This window comes from Chamaea fasciata, unplaced genomic scaffold (genome assembly GCF_029207755.1).
Source record: "Chamaea fasciata isolate MVZ Bird 193981 ecotype frontalis unplaced genomic scaffold, bChaFas1.0.hap1 SCAF_2, whole genome shotgun sequence".
Classification (NCBI taxonomy): domain Eukaryota; kingdom Metazoa; phylum Chordata; class Aves; order Passeriformes; family Sylviidae; genus Chamaea; species Chamaea fasciata.
The window spans coordinates 55,049,345-55,068,287 of NW_027094087.1; positions in this window are offsets into that span (position 1 = coordinate 55,049,345).

Below are 18,943 nucleotides of genomic sequence, written 5' to 3' on the forward strand. Positions count from 1 at the left end.
AGAAGGGAGAGAGAGGTCAGTAGAAGACATTACATTACTTACATAGTCTGGGTTCCAGAAATTACTTTCTGGTGCACACAGTATCATTAGGAGGTGTTTCTGCTCAAGTCCTGGGTCCTAGCTACTTTTTGTGCCAACACACCATGCCACGCCATGCCAGGACTCAGGTTTCTGGGTATTCCCAAGATGTAAGAGGGACAGCACTTGCGAGCTGTCCAATTTAGAGAGCAGAGATTCTTACTTGCACATACATGTTTTACAAAAGCACTTTTTGGAGCCTGAAAGCAGGTCAAGCTGCCTCCACAGGCACGGTCCTAACTGGTAGGTAGTTTGATGAAACTGTAGATAGATGCAAGCCTGAGGTGGAGTCATCTTCTCCAAACTGAACTGCAAAGGACTGAGTTTCCTAAGTTTGTTACCTAGGATGTATCCAGACAACTCCACAATTGAAGGTGAGCTTTGAGGATTGGCATTGACATAGGCCATGGACAATTAAGCAAATAGTTCAGTGCAACAGGATCAGATTCTGGAAACTTGACATTTACACGATATCTACTGGTCTCATTCTAGTCTCATCCCATTATCACACCAGATGTGTCTCTAGGGAACACTTTTTCATTGAGTTTTATCAGCAAGGGATCCAGCTGGTGTCTCTGAGACTACTCAGTGATGTGAACCCTAGCAAGGACAGTGGAGGTGCCTAGAGGATGCATTTCAGAAATACTTCCCAGTGAAAACTCTGTTGTAGATACATCCTTAGATTAATAATTTTTATACAGCTGAAATAGCTGCCACGATGCCTATCCTTCAGCTTGTTCAAAGTAGTGCACTACTTTGAAAATGTGAGGTCTGAGACAAAACCAAGATGACTGACCTCATTTAATGTTCAAAAAATATATAGGTTTTCACTTCAAAAATTCAAAAAATGTATAGGTTTTCACCTCACATTCTTGAAAATAATAGAGGTAATATTTCTTTCACAAGAGATCACGCACTTTTTTTTCTATCTTTACTCTTAAAGTTAATGAAATATTTGGCTATTAACCGGCAGTAACAAATTCTGTACTATAACAACTGTTACAATTTTATTTAATGAAAAGTCTTGGGCAAGCTAAATAACAGATGGATATTCCAGCCTATTGTAATGTAATAGAATATAAATGATCAGTAAATGTGTATTTAAATATCTCCTCTTGGGCATATTTTAAATTGGCTATTTACATTAATTCTGAGTTAAACTGCTAGTGAATTTCATGAGGAATTTAATCGAGTTTGCCATGTATGAGACAGAAGGACAACAGTTACGCAGGAGGCGTGTCCTGCCTGGTGGTTCAAGTGGACCTCCTTGGTTGTGGAAGGACACCTCTAAAAAGTTGCCTGTGCAGAGGAACACCAGAAGGAAATGTTGTGAGAGTCAGCTCCCGGATGAAATAATTGACAGCATCCCAAGGAGGAGCACTAATACCTCAGAGGCCTGGTTTACTTCTTGCCCACACAAAACAACTCCACCGGCACAAGTGCGGGACAGTGAATTGCAGGGTGGAGGTGGGAAGGCGCACCCGGGGCCGTAATCGTTTAAATGGGCTTTGCTGCATGAGGAAATGAGCGAGATAAGGAGCAATGAGCTGGAAATGTCTCTCGCTGAGGCTGAAGCTTGAAAAGCAGCGGCAGTCCTTCAGCAGCTAATTTAACAGTCATATTGCATATCAAAGGGACCCACTGACTTTTGGAGTGCACAGAATAAATAATTGATACCTCACCAGGGGGACTATCACGTCTCAGCCGTCAAACTGATGGGAATTAGCCTCATTGGAGGGGATGTTTGCAAGGCCAGACCATAGGCAGTACCGTTGATAAGCAATTTGGATGTGACATAATGCAGAAGTTAATGACATGTCAGTATTTTGTTATACCATTTTACTCCCTGCTCTTCATTAAACCCTTCCAGTGTCTGAAAAGTAATTTCTTCCCAGTCACTACTGCAGCTGTTGGAGCCCTCTGACCCCAGCAGCCTGGTCACAAGGGTGGCATGACATTCCTGCTAGAACAAAACAGCTCTCTAAAAAGCGTGTAGGCAAGAGAGACACTGCACAGGCTATTCCCACTGCAAAGCTTCTTGGATGTTTCTGCATTTGGGAATGAAAATACTAAAATTATTTTTTAAAACAAAGGCTCAGGGTCAGGATCCTGCCAATGGCACCTCAGAAACAGGATGGTTCAGTGTCACCCACCAGTTTGTACATAAGGACAGGACTTAGGGTAGGAAAACTGGCTGTACAGCCATCAGCAGGAAAGCCTGTAACCAGAGGCTTCATTTGTATTGGCCTGGGGACAAACACTTCACCAAGAGAAAATCCCATTGCAAACCATTTGGTCAGAGTCAGTGCCTTGCCATCGAGTTAGTCAAGATGAGGGATATGAAAATAATCAGGGAGTACAACAAAAACTGCAGGGAATAGCTGTGAACCGGGAAGGCAGTGAGTGAGGCATCCCTATGACATGGCTGCATATCTTGGTCTGATTCTACACCCCCATTCTCTGCATCTGTCTGCATGCACCAAAAATTTAGGAGGTTATGCCAGACACTGGAGACAGCAGAAAAACAAACTCAGGTGGAAGTAAATCCACCCCACATCTTTATCAGCTATCTCTGCAACAGGAAGAGGAGACATAACAAAGCTTTCATATCTTTGGGACAGGTTATTGGACCTGAAAGCTCCTGAGTATCACAGTGATGACTGCTGAGACCTTTTAGGGACACAGAGCAAAAGTACCCTCAATCACCATATCAGGGGGCTGAAAGATGTGAGCACCCCTTGCTCACATCTCAGCAGTGCAAGCCCGTGGAACACACCGTGCTGCTGCAGTCAAGTCCCAGCTCCAGCCCCAGCCTGCAGCTGTTCCTTGAAAAAACCAGCCCAGGTCATTAGTTCCACCTGGGATTGGACAAGAGCATACCCCCAGCCTGGCCCTGCATGCCGTGCATGCCTCAAGCCCCCTGCAATCAACAGCGGGGCAGCTGCGGGGGAAGCCGGGTCAAGCCTGTTCCATTGAGTGCTAATGAACAGGCAGGCAAGAGAGGTGATTGTTTTTTTGGCTTCCTCCTGAGAGGGAGCCTAATGTAACTAAATATGAAGACAAAAGTGAGCAGGGCATTCCTGCTTTTGGCGGCCCCAGGTCACAGCTCTATCCCCTGGCACCGGGTCACAGCCTTGTGCCGAGCAGGGAGCTGGGTGAAGCTGCTGCACTTGCCCAATGTCAATCAGGGATGGGGCGGGGAAAGGCCATGAACCCGTTCATGTTGAGAACATGAACAGCCAGAAGACTGGCTGTGCTGTGCTGCACATCACCTTCAGTAACATTTGAGCTGTGCCTTAAGCTTTGGAGGCCTTAAGCCTCCTTAAGGAGGCTGGTGTTTTAGAAACATAGAGGTCTATCTAAAAAATAGTACTATAGATGGAATCTGGGTATGTTCCACAATGATGGTCCGTTGAAAACACCACTTTGCAGTCTGTACTGCTCTCAGAATCCTGGAGCCAGGGTCAGAGGTGATAGCAGTGATGCAGATTACCTGATATTATGTTGTAATAAAAAAATGATTGGGAAATTGTCAACTTATTAATGACCTGAACAATTTTACCAAAGTTTCTGGAAACCTAAATGCCATTGGTGAATATATCCTCCTCAATCCTCTCTGTATTTACCTCTGTATAAGTGAAGAACTAAATAAAAACAGGCACTGGGAAATAAAGTGACCTAGTCAAGGTCATACTAAAGACCTGCTGCCTGGTATTCAAACGAGGTACTCATGAGAGCAGTCTTGCCCCACATTCCTTCGCTTTTCTGAGATTAATACCCTCAGAAGCTGAGCTCTCTGGAGGTGCTTGTGTCTTCCCTTTTATGGCAGATGGAGCCTCATCTGGGTACATGGGAGGCACTGGAGACAACTCAGCCTCTTCTGAGAAACTGTCCAATACCTTTAAAATGATATTAATCGCCATTCTCAACTGTGTTATTCTGTCTCAGATCAGGATTTAGCATGCTCGCATTTCAGAATCTGCCTCTGAATTCTAAAATAATCCACCACAACCGCTGTAGTAGACTCTTTAAATTAAAATGCTGTTTAACAGGAAAATGAAGTTCTAGAAATGTATTGCAAAATCAGAAATACCCATAAAATAAAATAATTTTGATGTGACATATCTGGCTGCAAATTTGCCTTGCAACAGAAATATTCGTAATTACAGTAATTTGCAGCTCAGCCTCTTACTGTAGTTACATGATCCTGTAATTGCTGAGTTGTCTGCAAAGTGCTGGTTGTGCTAGCTAAACCAGTTTGCTGCTTTAAAGGAACAGACTCCGAGCCAGCTCCAGTGCATCCTGAAGCCATGGAAAACTTCCTAGAGACTGCAGTGAGTGGTGGGCTGGACCTTCAGCTGGAAGGGAAAATATTCAGTCTCCTGCAGAACTGTTTCAGCTACATTTGTTCAGAAGTGTGGAATACTGGAATGGAGATGGATATTGGTTAAAATTGTGTAAAGCAACCTGTATCGTAGCTCACTTCATCTTAACTGAGCAGTTCTGGGCTTATGCCAACACCAATGGAAAATACCCTGGTCAACACTATGGATAGAACTTTGGCTTGTAGTTAGGATACCAAGCTGTTGATTTCCTCAAATTCAGAAATGAATGTTCACTTTCTAGGAGTCACAAATAGGAGAGGTGTAATTCAATAAATAATACTTCCAGATTACATAAGCACGCCCCCCAAAAAACATTGAGTATTTGAGCTTGACTGCAATTAATGACCTTGAAAAGACAGTCTGTTTCTGCTGATTACATAAGAAATGGCATAAGGCATAACGCATGGAGTTATCTTCTCAATAACACCAGTAAGCAAAGAACTTGCAAAGGAAAGGAGAGCCTGAGGTTCAGGTCCTTGAACCCAGGACAGCATTTCCATATAATTTTGAGTAAAGCAAAAAAAAGAGTCCTAACGTTCTATGTTCCTAAATCCTGAGCCTTTAAAGTTGCTCTCAGCTAGTTCTACCATCTTGTTTCCACAAACCTGTCTTCTGGGGAGGTTTATACTCAGCAAGAACAGAGACTGACCTACCTGTGAAACTTTGTTCTCTCCTGGGATGCGGACACTGTGGGTTTGGACTCCTCTAGTTTGTGGTCCAAAGGGATTTTCCATCTCCTAAGAAAGCCTTCTTAGAACCCAGCCATCACAGGCAAGCTGTGCTGCATGGTCAGACAGTATGTAATGCTGTAATAAATAACAAATTCGTTTTAGTTTTGTTTTTTTAAAAGAATTAGAACCTTAAAAAAAAAAAAGAAGAATACTATTTAAACTATCTTTCTTCTGGTCTCTAAAATTAATGTTACACTCAATCTCATATTTTATGACACTAGAAAAAGAGAAACTTGCAAGAGATAGGTTTTTATACTTTGGCCAATGTTGTAGCCATGCCAGTTTAGTCAAATTTATTGAGCACAGGATTTGAACGACAGCTCCTCTATTATCTAATGCATGTCAGCAGTGATCACCCACTTAGGAAGCACTTATTGCAGCCAACAGCACGAGGTTTCTTTAAAAAAAATTCTGTGACCGAAGTTGGCCAGGCACCAACTTAATTCAGCTAAGAGACATAACCACTAAGGACTTTCTGCTGTGCCTGGGGAAGAAGCAATTAAAAAGCTACTTTACCCAAAAGCTCAGGAGAGCCCTGTGACATAGTGCCTCTTAGCAGCCTGAACCTTGCTGCTGATGGGATGTCTGCTTGGAAATGCCCCATCCATCCAGGCTCATACATTACAGCATTTCATTATGCTCACTGCAACTTAATGCCTCCTACAGCAAGGGGGTTCCTGGCACATAAAAATGCAACCAGCTCGTGTGGACACTCATTGCTGTGAGGAACCTCGAGTGATGTGCCACAGTATTTTATACTACAGGTTCTGTGGCAGTTGGTTACAAATACTGGTATTATTAGAGAGGTAAAATATGGCTATTCAGCTTGTGTAAATCCTTTCAAAAGACTATTTCAGTGTGTGACCCCTGGAAGGAGAGTTTAGATGTACATACTGCACTTTTTCCATTTTCCCTGGGCCAAGCAGGGAAGCTGCTAGTCAGGTTTTTCCCAATAAGTTCAAGGAGTTTGTTCCTCCTTCTGGCCTCGTTCCACCAGTCTTTTCTCATCACTTCTGTTTAACTAGGTTTCTGACACTGTAGTTTGAACAATGCTGTGCATTGGTGGCCTTCCTGATTAGGAAAGAGTCTGACTTCAGAAGCCAACAGTTGGACCTGAGATTTGGGATTGTTGGTCCCCACACTCCAATGCACCCTCTTCCTCTGCAATCCATATCTGGAGCTGCTTGTCCCTCTCCCCCCTCATCCTTAGCAAGCCTTCACATCCTCCTCATCAGCCCTGGGGGTCAAGTCTGGGATGCTGCAGGTGGGAAGGAGAAAGATGAGGTGAGATTGTGTTTGCTGCCATGCAAACAGCAATGGGAGCTGCAGGGACAGCTGCTGCTGCTGCTGGGGGGGGCCAGCTCCATCCTGGCCAGTCTGTCCTCTTCAACCCAGTGGCAGATGCATCACTGCAGCACGTGTGGCCAGCCTACAGCAGGCACTGTGCCACTTTCTTTTTAACAAACAGGCCAAGGAGAAGGGACCTGCAATCCCTCTTCAACCTGCAAGCCCAAGAGCAAATGACTGTCCAATGTTTCTTCTGGATATAATGAATTGTAGTACAGGAATATCAAGACCTGCAGTGTCTGGGCAAGCTGCCGTGAGCAAAATGACCCCTCCCTTCTCCCTGCATGCACATCATCCCAAAATAAATGTTGATGCCATCAGTAACCACAGCAGCATGCCAGCTAATGGACCAGCAAGAGATGCACTGCTACCACCACAACACTCCCTGTTGGAGTAGAACTTGATTCAGCTCTGTTCCTATTCTCGATTTTTTTGTTTGTTACAGGAGGTCTTTGGGGTGGCAGAAATACTAGTATTTCTTTCTGGATGGTTCTTCCATCCCTTTTTTATTTTTTAACACATACCTCTCTGCAGTTTTTAATTGCAAGTACCTTTCTCCCACCTAAAGAGCTGACAGTACTGATTCCTGGTGTCTAATATAGTGGTTCTTATACAGGGAGACACTGGTGCCTACAGAGATGGAGCCAGAGTCCACAGACAAGCTCTGCAATGGGTCCCATGCTGACCTTCAGCATATGATATCAAGGATCTGTCTTCTCAGCAGTTTTCTTGGCTGTGTTCCAAATTTTCGATCAATTTTATGCTATCATCTTATCTCATCTACTTTTCCCTCTCCAAAAAAAAAAAAAAAAAAAAGCACACCATGACAAGAGGGTTGTTACACCAGTAAGAAAAGCAGTAAAAACATTGACTTTATGGAGTCTTCTGCCCTGGGCTGTATGTTTTATAAAGCATTTTTTCAATCAGTGCCAGGCTGGGATTATGAAGTGTGATAACCAGATGCAGATAATCTGCATGTACAAAGTTGAATAGCTGGACAGTGCAAATGGCATTGATTTTTGTCATACTTAATGAAAGTTATTATTCTGACTTTAATGCTTCCTTAACTTTCAAAGTTGTGTGTGGTGTTTTATCTCTATGGCTTCCTGGCCCCATACTGCTTCTGTCCAAGACAACAGAAATTTTATCAGTGATCTGAAAGGGGACAAGCTCATATCAATGGTGTCAATACCAACTGCATCATAAGGCTATTCTCTTGGAAAAATTACCTGAACAGGAAGAACCACAGTACATGTAATGGCACCAAATATTTGCCATATGACTTCATGTGGATCCACATGTCTGCCATGGTTTTCACAGCTAATGTGGCAGCAAGTAGATGCTCAGCCGGGCTCATTTTCAGGTGTCTGTTTCCTCTAGATTGAAGCCAAAGTCCAGATCTGTTGGCAGTGACTCTGTAATGTCAGTAGAGCTTATGCTTCTATGGACAAAGGTAAATTGCGTCATTCTTTTTAATGAATGTTCCTTAATTGCCTTTATTCCTTTGAATAGCGTGTTTAATAAATAGAATATACATTTTATAAAGAGATTACAGAAAAAGAGAGTTGCTAATACCATTATATAATCTTGCAAATGCTAAAGCTGAAATTGCCTTTTGCTTGGTGTTCTACAGCACATCTTTCCTTTGTGCCCTCTATAGCTGACAGAATAGTGTTTGTTTAAAAAAATATGTGACAGAAAACACCATGGGAAAAAATGTATTGGGAAATCTCAGCCAACCCGCGGCAAGGCTCAAGCCAGGACTGTCAACACACACAATCCCAATTCAATGTCTGCTCTTTGCAGCAGAAGAAGGCAGTGCAGAACTAAGCAGAAATTAATTAGAAGACCAAAAAGAAAGAACAGAGCAAATTTTGTTTCTTCCTAATCCGAACCCAAACATGATTGGCAAATACCTGTCTACTGTATAAGGATAAACTTTCACTTTGTAGTTCCTACCTAGTGAAAGCTGTAAACTAGCTCACAGTGCAGTTATCATTTTTTTGAAAGCCCAAACAAAACTCCTACTGATTTCAGTGGAGCTAGACTTTCATTTGATAAGCTTATCTTCTGCTATTTCAGCACTCTAAGAAACCAATATTAGTTTTCGGTTTTTTCAAATCCTGCATTTCTTGGTCTGTGTATTTCAAGTAATTCATCATAAACACAGTGAACATTAAGTGCATACTATATATTTCTCAGCGTTGTAGGATGTCATTTTATTGCTTGCCCCTCACAGAGGCACACTAGATAAAACAGAAAAAAGGCTTCCATGTACCTCTCCCCAGTGTAAAATAAGACCAGCTCTTAAATTGACTTTTCTGATTAAAGATGGATCTTGAGATTGATAAACTGCTCACGGCTTGAAGGTAGCCACAGGCTCTGCCTAAAAATAACTCTTTGATTGGCTTGGTTCCACCAGAGGAAAAAAAAAAAAAAAGGTGCCACACCCCAACAGATTCACTCACATCCGTTTTAGATGCTTTGGACACTCTCCAAATAAAAGCAGTTTTTCTATTGCTGAGGAAAGGTTTTCACCTTTGATTATGAATTGGAAACATTGCTATGGAAGTAAAACATTAAAAAAACCCCAAAAACCAAAAAACAAAACAAAACAAAACAACAAAAACTCACCCAGGAACTTTAAGTGGACTTGATAGCTGCCTATGCCCAAGCTGTCACTTAAAGTTTCTTTGAAGCATGATGTTAATCCCAGGAGTCCAGGCCAGAACTGGTGAGCAGCTGGTTTCTGAGATGCTGTTCTGTTTGGTACCCTGATCTTCCCAGATTGCTATTGCACCCCACAGTATCAGAGTTTCACTGTGTGCCAACAAACTATAGAGTTCACAGGACTCTTTCTTCTACTAAGCTACTAAGGAACCCTGAACTATTTTTGCAAGCATACCTTAAAAATAGTCTGGATGTGGGATCTACAGCCAGCGCCAGGCTTTCCTCCCAGAATGAGACTGCCCTTCCCAGGTGGCATGACTTGCACAGGGAACTTTCGATAGTGTCATAGCAATGTACACATTGCTTATCACACAGAATTACATTCAGAGCGTTTTGACAGCCTCTGGGGTTCTGAGTGACTAGCAGTGGCTTTCCACAGGGATGTTACGGTGTCGGGGCAGGTGTGGGGCTTGGTGTGTCACCTCCCCACCTACCTTACGTCAGTATTATAAAATCATCATCACATATGCTATTGCATTAGTAACGGCTACAGAACCTCCCTCTGCAGCTGCTGTGGCTCAGGGTGGCAAGCTGGTCTGCAGCAGGGCTAGGAGAGACTGGCTCCCTGCAGCTCTGTGTCTGTGAAACTCAGGAGAGCTATGGCTATAGGACTTTTATGCAATGTCTTCTGTGCACTAGAGCTTCCCTCTCTTTCCTACACACTTCTCTCTATCCTCATGTCATATCCAGAGTAAAAGTTAAACTACAGCCTTTCTCCTCTACTTCATTAAGGCTGCACAAACTAAAGGCATTTGGGACCTCTATCTTTTTATCAAATACCCTAAAATTCCCATCTTGTTTGGAAATATGTGTAATTGCTGGAGTTTGGAGAAAAAAAATGGGAAAAATATGCACTCACAGATATTTCAAATCCTTTGGAATGTAGGTTAAAAAATACTACATGAGATGTAGGGCTTTCACTTTCTACCATGCTGCTCAACACGATGAATAAAATGGTCACAGTGTATTATTTCTAGAAATGGTGCTAGGGCAGTGCTCTTGGACATTCTGCTGGCAGGGGCCCTTCTGCTCTGTAGAAAAAGCCTTTCATGAGTACGATGCCAGTCACCATCACTGCCCTACAGTAATGTTTCTAGATATTGGGCACACCAGAAACCAGAGGCACAGGCTCAAATGCTCTCCATGGCATATTGTCATCAAAATCTGGGTATAGTTATAGTCACCTTTTTAGATCCCTGAATGTATTCAAGTGCTTTTATGAAAGATGGGGGTTTGCACAAGGCAGAATGGAGTACTGCTGAGATACGATTTTACAGAACCATAGAATGGTTTGGGTCGGAAGGAACCTTTAAGATCACCTTGTTCGAACCCTGCTACCATGGGCAGGGACACCTTCCACTAGAACAGGTTGTTCAAAGCCTCATGTTATCTGGCCTTGAACACTTCCAGGGATGGGGCATCCACAGCTTCTCTGGGCAACCTGTGCCAGTATCTCACCACTCTCACAGTGAAGAAATTCTTCCAATATCTAATCCAAATCTACACCCCTTTCATTTAATCTCTTCCTGTTTCTTTAGATTAGCTGAGGCAGATACTCTAAAACTTCTGGCATTTCCACAAAACTGAGTATCCTTGGATTTGTTGTCCACACCCATTGCTAATGCTGTCTTTTCCACTAACTTATCAGGTGAGCAGGTAGTCTGCATAGAGTCTGCTGCCTTTGAACAAGCAGAATCCCTTCCACAATACAGAATAGGAGCTGGTTTGGGGTTTTTGAAATTTATTTATTTCATAAATATGCACTTCTCTTTTTGTCCAGTAGCAATTTATGCTGCTGATTATGTGACTTTCTAACAAATCCCTTGCTTAAAGCATACAGAAAGAAATAATAATAGAGCAGAGAACTCTAAGTCCTGTAAGACTTGTGGAAATCTCTGCCAAAGTAGGTCAAATGTGTTCGCACATCAGTTTTAGCAGAACTGCTGGAAGATTCCTGAGAGAGGTAAAAATCTGAAACTGCTTTATTTGTTGCTGGCTTTGCAATCTGCTAAGACTTACTTTAAAAAGTGGTTAAAAATATAGTGAAACAATTTTTATGGTAACGGAGACAATAGCAGTCATGTTGAGAAAGGAAGCAACATGCTTGTATCATTATGCAAAGCTCTAAATGATTCCTTCAGTAGGCTCCAAACATTTCTGATCTAGTCCCAGACGTTTCTCAAATTTATTATAATTTTTAGCCTTAAGAATTAACAAATTATGAGAACTTTTAGAAACCTATGGCAACAATCATCATCTTAGAAAAAATAGTTTACCTGGGATTTCCTCAGATACCTGGAGAACAAATAGAAAATTTCTGAGAAGTTTAGTGAAATATCTGCCAATTCAACTCCTGGCCTGTATCTAGAAGCCATAGCACTTTCTGCATCCTAAATATGCACATGACTGCATGCACAGGGTTTCGATAAAATGTTACTATACTTACACTAATATACCATGCAAATTATTTGGTACCCTTACATCTTTGTCTCAAACCAGAATGTTTTCTACAAAGATTCCCAAATTTTCTTTTCCTTCCCTAGTCTTTGGTAGCTAAATTTAATTCCTGTGTTTTCAACTTTGCTAAACAGCAACAACTGGTAGCTGGTTATCATTTTTGAGCTGTGTTTTCAGCCAAAGGGCTGGATTTAAAGCTCTGAAACGTGAAAACACAACCAGAGCATTTGTATCACATGCAATTGCCAGCCTTTCCTATAAATAGCTGGGTCAGGGGAGCACCTGTGTTTTTTCCCTCCCAGCTTTTGATGGATAGCTTTGCTGGCATCTCTGCAATAGACACTACACTAAATTCAAAAGAGAGGCTTAGTCAGTTCTAAGTAATGGAAAGTGTCCAAATTCTCTTTGGCTTTGATTCTAACAGGGAAAGACATCATTTTCTTGTCTCTTTCCAGATTAAACTCCATTCCATTTTCTGCTGCCCTCAATGCGCACTCCTGAAAATCCCACAGACACATTAACATTCAGTCAATGAAATATTTCTAGAAGCTAAACTACTACAATGTTTAGGTTCTTCTGCAGTCATAAGGCCTTGATTTTAGCTTGCCCTTACAGTGCATAAATTGCCTTTAATTTTGAGAGCCATGAACAATACCATCTTGACAGCCTGTAATGTCTTGTACCTTAGCTAGCTATACCACCCTGTCTTTAAGGCTGTCATTTTGATCTGTTGATTGCTGATAAGAGATAAAAAATTAATAATCACCATCCAAATCATGAAGAACCTGGATTTTTGTGAGTTATCGTGGAAGTCCATGAAGAAATTTTTCTTTTTCAGCACAGATTGTTTGGAAATTCCTCAGAAAGCGGGTGAAAAAACAACGTGCAAATGTCTTTCCCTTGTGCAGGATAAATAAACCACCCCCAACTGGTTGAGTATCAACAATTCCACATTCTGGCTTTGGGGGAAGCAAGAAGAAGGGAGGTATAGTATATCAAGGGAAGCGTGAGCAGCAGGTTCGGGCTGTGAATGTAAACTATACCTGTGGAAAAGACGAGATGTAACCTGCTAACGTTGACCCCTTAAACCCTTCACTTGAAGATGGCATGCTACAGAAAGTACAAGCTATTTTCTTCCCACTTGCAACCTTTGGTTCAGCTGCTTGTAGACTCAGGGGGATTTGCTACCCAAGTTTATAGCAGATCATGCTTTTCAAAGTTTTCTTTGCAACTTCAAAGGGCAGGAGGGTACTTCAGACTGGAAATTAACAGCAACACCACACAAGTTCTAGACTGTGCCAAGTGCTGGCACTGTCTGGGCAGTCCATTCTGACACACTGCACTGTCCTTGACCCAACCTTGTATGAGCCACTAAGATGTGCACTAGCTCAGGGCAAGCTCACCAGCCAAGAATACGCCCTATTCCTCAAGTGGCTTCTATCACTTGTGTCAAGCTTCGGATTGCTATGCTGATGGAGACTCCAAGATGGCTTAATGGTAGCTTATGCACATCTCTGCACACCCACAGCCATAGACTGCTTGCTAAGCAATGTAGTCAAATGTGTTCACAAAGTGTGTGTCAATTCTCAGCAGCCTTTTTCCACACAAAATTCAGTTCAACTGAAGTAATTTCAGGGGCCTGAGCAAATGTAGAGCTCCAAAAGCGCAGTTTCACAGGTTACAGCTTACTTTAGCTAAGCTCCACTGAAACTGCCAAGATTGGTGAAAGAGCACACTCCACCAGATTGACCAGTTTGTGTTTGGCCATGACATTTCTAGCCTGGTTTCCTTAGGAAAGGTTTGTGATTGCAGCCTTCAAGCAAGGGCACATACATGCATAAATATGTGTGTACATTTGCATGGCTATGAATTCCTCTTCCCATCACTGTCTATCACCCACTAGTAATGTTGGAGCTCTCAGTCACTTTGCTCTGACAGCAGAGCAAAGATTTCTAACATGCTTATTTTCTGTGTGTCTGTATAAATAGGCAGTTGGTTAACGGATAAAAGCTCTGGTCATAAATCAGTAGTCCAAAGGAAAAGGTGTAACCCCTTTAGTATATGTCTATATCCCTACATTAATTTTCCAGGACCATTTTCTGCTATTAAGGGCAGCAGGCTGTGAACAGCCCATACCACATACTACTAAATGCTCTTGCCCCGCAAAACAGGGTGGCCAGCTACTTGATGGAAATGGTGTTGGCCAAAGCTCACTCCCACACTGTGTTCCAGATCCATTTGGGACACTGTTACAGACACAGATCTACACCACACCAAGCATTGACTGGGTAATTTGACAGTACAGAGCATTGAATTCGAGTGGCCAGAACTGTTCCCTGGGATTGTTTGATGTAGTACAGCCACTGGCAGAGAAACTCGAAAGGGAAGTGTTTAAGAATGTCCCATCCACACAAAAAGCTTGGATCAAGGTCACTACCATATTAGACAAGGGAGAATCCAAGTATGAAGTACAAACCTCCAGGAAATAGTCCTCATTAAATCTGTTTCTGACAGAATGACTTGTTTAGCTGATGGCACCTTATTTAGAATTCACTCCCACTAGCAACCCATTTCAGATATGACACAGAAACTCTCAGCCCTGGATGCCAGATGCATGATTGTTCTTTTTTAGTATTCATTTAGCTGCTCAGATTTTGTTCTCTGGTTTGTTTGTAGTAGCTGCCACCATGATTTTTTTTTAAGACACTGTAATTATGTGCACCTTTATTGCTTAACATGTGAATCAGATGTTTTATCTTACTTGCTATCAGTAGAGACAACTAAGAATTCAGACCGTGACCTCCATGTCTAAAGCATGAAGATGTTAAAATCTTAGAGTATGAAGTCTGCTAACCAGCAGCTGCAAAGTCTCATCTTCTGAAGCACAAAGAGACACAGAGGACAAATACCAAGTATCTAGCTACACACTGGGTATCTGAGGAACAGTCTCCTGCAAGGATAAACAGCTGGAAATTGAAGCAATGCTGAGATTTAAGACTTGGAGGAGCAGGAAACTTGAATGCCCATGAGGACTCTGAAAATTGCAAGCTGTAGGCTCCATCTCTTAGGTACAAGAGAATGAAATCTTACATTCCTGCTGCAATATTATTAACATCTGTTTGTATTTCAGTGGCACCTAGTGACCCAAATCCAAGACTAAGCCAACCAACTGAAAAATGAATACACATGCACCATGAGTCCGTGATGTGCATACACATGAAGGGAAAGACTCCAGAGAAGGAAACTCTTTTTTCACGCATCTTTCTTTGTCATAAATGCACTTGTTCCATGAATAACAGCAATAACAATACTTGCTTCCCTACAGACTTTTGCTGTGCTACAGAGCAGACCTCCATACTTCCCCATACATCAACATTTTTCTCCTCACCACAACACTGCCCCTCTTCAAGCTTTTTTTGCCCCCAGAGAGGGCTGTGTCATGGCCAGACCTTACCACTGAACCACAGTGCTCTGTCCACTGCCACCCCAAATGGCAGTGGGGTCACCTGTTGTTCCCTGGAGCCTGTGCTAGGACCTCATCTTTTCCTAGGCTGTAGAAGTGAAGGACCTTCAGTATTAGCATACCTTTGGGATCTCTATTCCAGTCTGAAATCAACGAACAGGTTCAGAGTTATTAAAGAGGGGATGACAGACAAGCAGACAGACAGTCAGGCAGAACAGTTGTGTAAGCTTTGTTTCCTTAGGAAAGCAGGCTAAAAAAAGAAACAAAATGCAGTATTCACTCATCATTGTCTACAAAAACACTGAAATCAGCTATTTAACACTTTGCAATAGGTGTAATGGCTCAGCAGAGTTATTTATTCTGCTTGAAAAACCTGTTTCTAGGCCTCAGAGGATTAGTTGAGAAGCAGCATAACCTCTGTGTGACCCTACCCGAGAAGAAGCTGGTCTAACTGGAAGACTGAAAGCAGTATTTTGAAAGTGGTGGCAGCTATGTGTAGCTGTTCTAGGACTAAAAGTAAGGGGAAGTTTTGCAGAGAATGAAAATACTCTAAGCATCAGAAAGGAAATAGTCACAGAAAGTAAGTGAAAAGTAGGATAGAAGACAAATGAAGAAAAAACCCCAGAATCAGCACCCCAGAATTTAAATGTGCTAAGGAATATGGTATATAATTTAAAGGACAGGTTAAAAGTATGTTCGGATAGTTGTTAGAAGCTGTACAGTGAAGAAATTTGTACAATACAGGTTTGGTGTTCTCAAACACTTTTTAAATCACCATGAAGCATCACTGCCTCCAAAAGCAGTAGATGCCAGAGCAGAGACAAAATGACATCAGTAACATGAAGCCAGGGTTGAACCCACAAATCTGCTTTCTTCTAGCTGCCAGTGTTAGGTTTGGGAGGTCATGTTCACGTAAACTGTAGAGAGATGTCCAGTTTGGGAAGAAGGAAAACAAGAAACATGGGAAGAAGCCCCCAGCTGCACAGGCCTGGCCAAACCAAGCCCAGAGCACCCTTGGCTAATAGCACGTGACAGCAGGAGGAGGCACAAGTGTCAATTAGCAGACAATGAGAGCATCACCAAGCTCCAGTTAGGAAACATATATTAAGACTATACATATAAAATAATACAACCTATATTTTCACATATAAAACCACAGATAAAAATATTAACATATGTATTCACATTTATATACATGCATAGATTTATCTATATAAAGAATGTGATTTTATTCTCCAGCATAACATTAAAGAATAAAATCACATTCTTTCCTGCTCTGGATAATCACTTGTCACTTTAATCCTGGTATCAGGTAAGAGCCTTCAATTATTGATTGATATCCTTTGCCAGATAAGAGTATTGCATATATTATTGGTAGGAATAATCTTACAGATTATATGAACCCTCTCTTGGTAAGCATAGGATTACTCTGTACAGGCAATTCTTTAGTAATTTATCTTGGCTAAATTTGAGTGTCACTGTAATTGATTTTCTACCCTTTTCTCATGGCCTTTCACTGTTAGTGCCCAGGGTACCCTCCAAACTGTTTGTTTTGATGTTCAGTCTAAATATTCTAAATATTCTTTTTCTGATGCCATGGGCTCACATACCTTACCCAAGGTCCCTACTGATAGACACATGCCAGACATCTAATTACCCTGGATTCTCCTAGCAGTTAGTGGAGACAGCTCCAGAGGATGCAGAGTTTGTAGGTGAATGTTCCTGCTCTGTATGAGCAATGTTACAGCAGCACTTCTAATTCAGGTACCTCACTGGGGGTGAGCTGAATTTGGATTTTGAAATACTACTCCTCCCCTTTAAATAGTCACAGATGATTATCTTGTGATTTAATGCCTCAACCTGAGGACACTCACAAACAAACACACATTATAAGTGAAACTCCTGCTTTTTCCAACATCACTTTTTTGCTGCATTTTTCTGGGCTATTTCCTGTTCTCCAATATACTTCCAGTACCACAATGTTCTAAAATTATTACAAGTCACAGGGCATACCAGCAACACCATCTTCACAAATGTCACCAAACATTAAAAATGTTACTTTGCATCCATTTTATATTCCAAAATCAGATCTAATTTTTTTAGATGTTTGCTAAGCATGTGAACTAAGCAAACATACTTCTGAAAATACTAAGCCTGCATGTTATTTCCTGGACCTGTGTGATTAACACACCACCTCTCATCTTCACGTCTATGAATTTCATTTGTATCCCATTAACTTCCTCCTTTATGCACCAAGAAAAAAGTACCATATCCTGCAGCCCACGCCAAGAGGGAGTTGTTAGAAGTCCTCTCACCAAGGATTCCCCTTTGACCATCCCCACTAGGCTGCTGAGGAGGCACCTGTCAATTTGAGAGCAAGTGTTCTGCATGTTACTGAGCTCAATTTAGCATGTGTGCTGACCAGGATTTGTCTCTTGCTTCCCACAGATGGTTTAAAAGAGACAAGTGGGAGACACTGGGCAGGGGGTGTTTGCTGCAGGAAGCAATTCCCTCACAATGCCACCATATTTTGTCTCAGAGGACAGACACACTGACATACTGCCCTTTATTTAAGTAGGATGGGCTCCATCAGCACAGTCTGAGGTGTGTTTTGACACCATTTCTGCCTTTCCTCATGTGTTATCTAAGAATTCATTCAGCAGTGAGATGTGCCAAGTAACCCCAGTGGGTTTTAAACTCTCATCAGTGCTTCCATGCTGAAACTACTAATAAAGGTATTAAGACTGAGCAGGAATAAAGCCCTTTCCAATCAATAGCAGCATGCATTTTTGTTTGATGACCTATTTAAAATAGGGAATTTTCTAATTTCTTATGAACAACAGTTAAAATGTCTTAAGAACAGGTAAAACTGGAAATGTGGCTTGATCCTAAAGCCATGAAATATTGCAGGGCTGGCTTTTAAGTTAAGACAGAAAGCTCCATCAGACATAATGTCAGCATCTTTCAAAAAAATATTGGCAGCATAAGGAGTAACCTTCTTCTTGGTAAGGACTCAACAGTGTTACCAACTAAAGGTAAACAAAATCCTAAGTCTCCATAAGGCCACACCTTAGCACATACCTCATCTTTTTGTCTTCTGAGCCTACAAATATTTACACATTTAATGTTAAGTTTTTAGGGGTTTGGTGACCAAAAGTTAATAGTCAAAGGGACTATTCACATGACTGAAGTTAAGCCTCTGACTATGTGTTTGAACTGCCAGAACTTTGCATATCTTTTGTTCTACTGAAAGTGATAAAGGCAAATTTTTTCTTGTGCTTGAGTTGGAAATCCTAAACCTGTTTCCCACTGAATTTTGTCACAAGGGCATTTTTAATATGACTTTCAAGGCTTGTCAGTGTATGTGTGCAGAAGCAAAAGTGACACATACAGTATTTAAAATGCAGAGATAATCGGAGACAAGACGCCTGAAAAACCATAGCGTAGGGAAACAAACCAAAGACCTCACAAATGTAGAAGAATTAAATTTACTGTTACTGTGAATGAGTTTGTAAATCCTTTAGCAGAGAAATAGTGTAGTGTATATAACTTTTATTATTGGAGTTAACAGGAAACATAGCAAATTACTACTGATAAAAATTGTGTTTACTTCTGCTGTGCTCATGACCACTCTGTGCTGGCTTTCAGTAAGCAGTTCAGTTACACTACAACTAATGCATATTAAAAAAAATGCTGAAGTTTGCTCAAGTATTGTCCCATAGAAAATTCTGGATTTCTGCAAACAAATACTT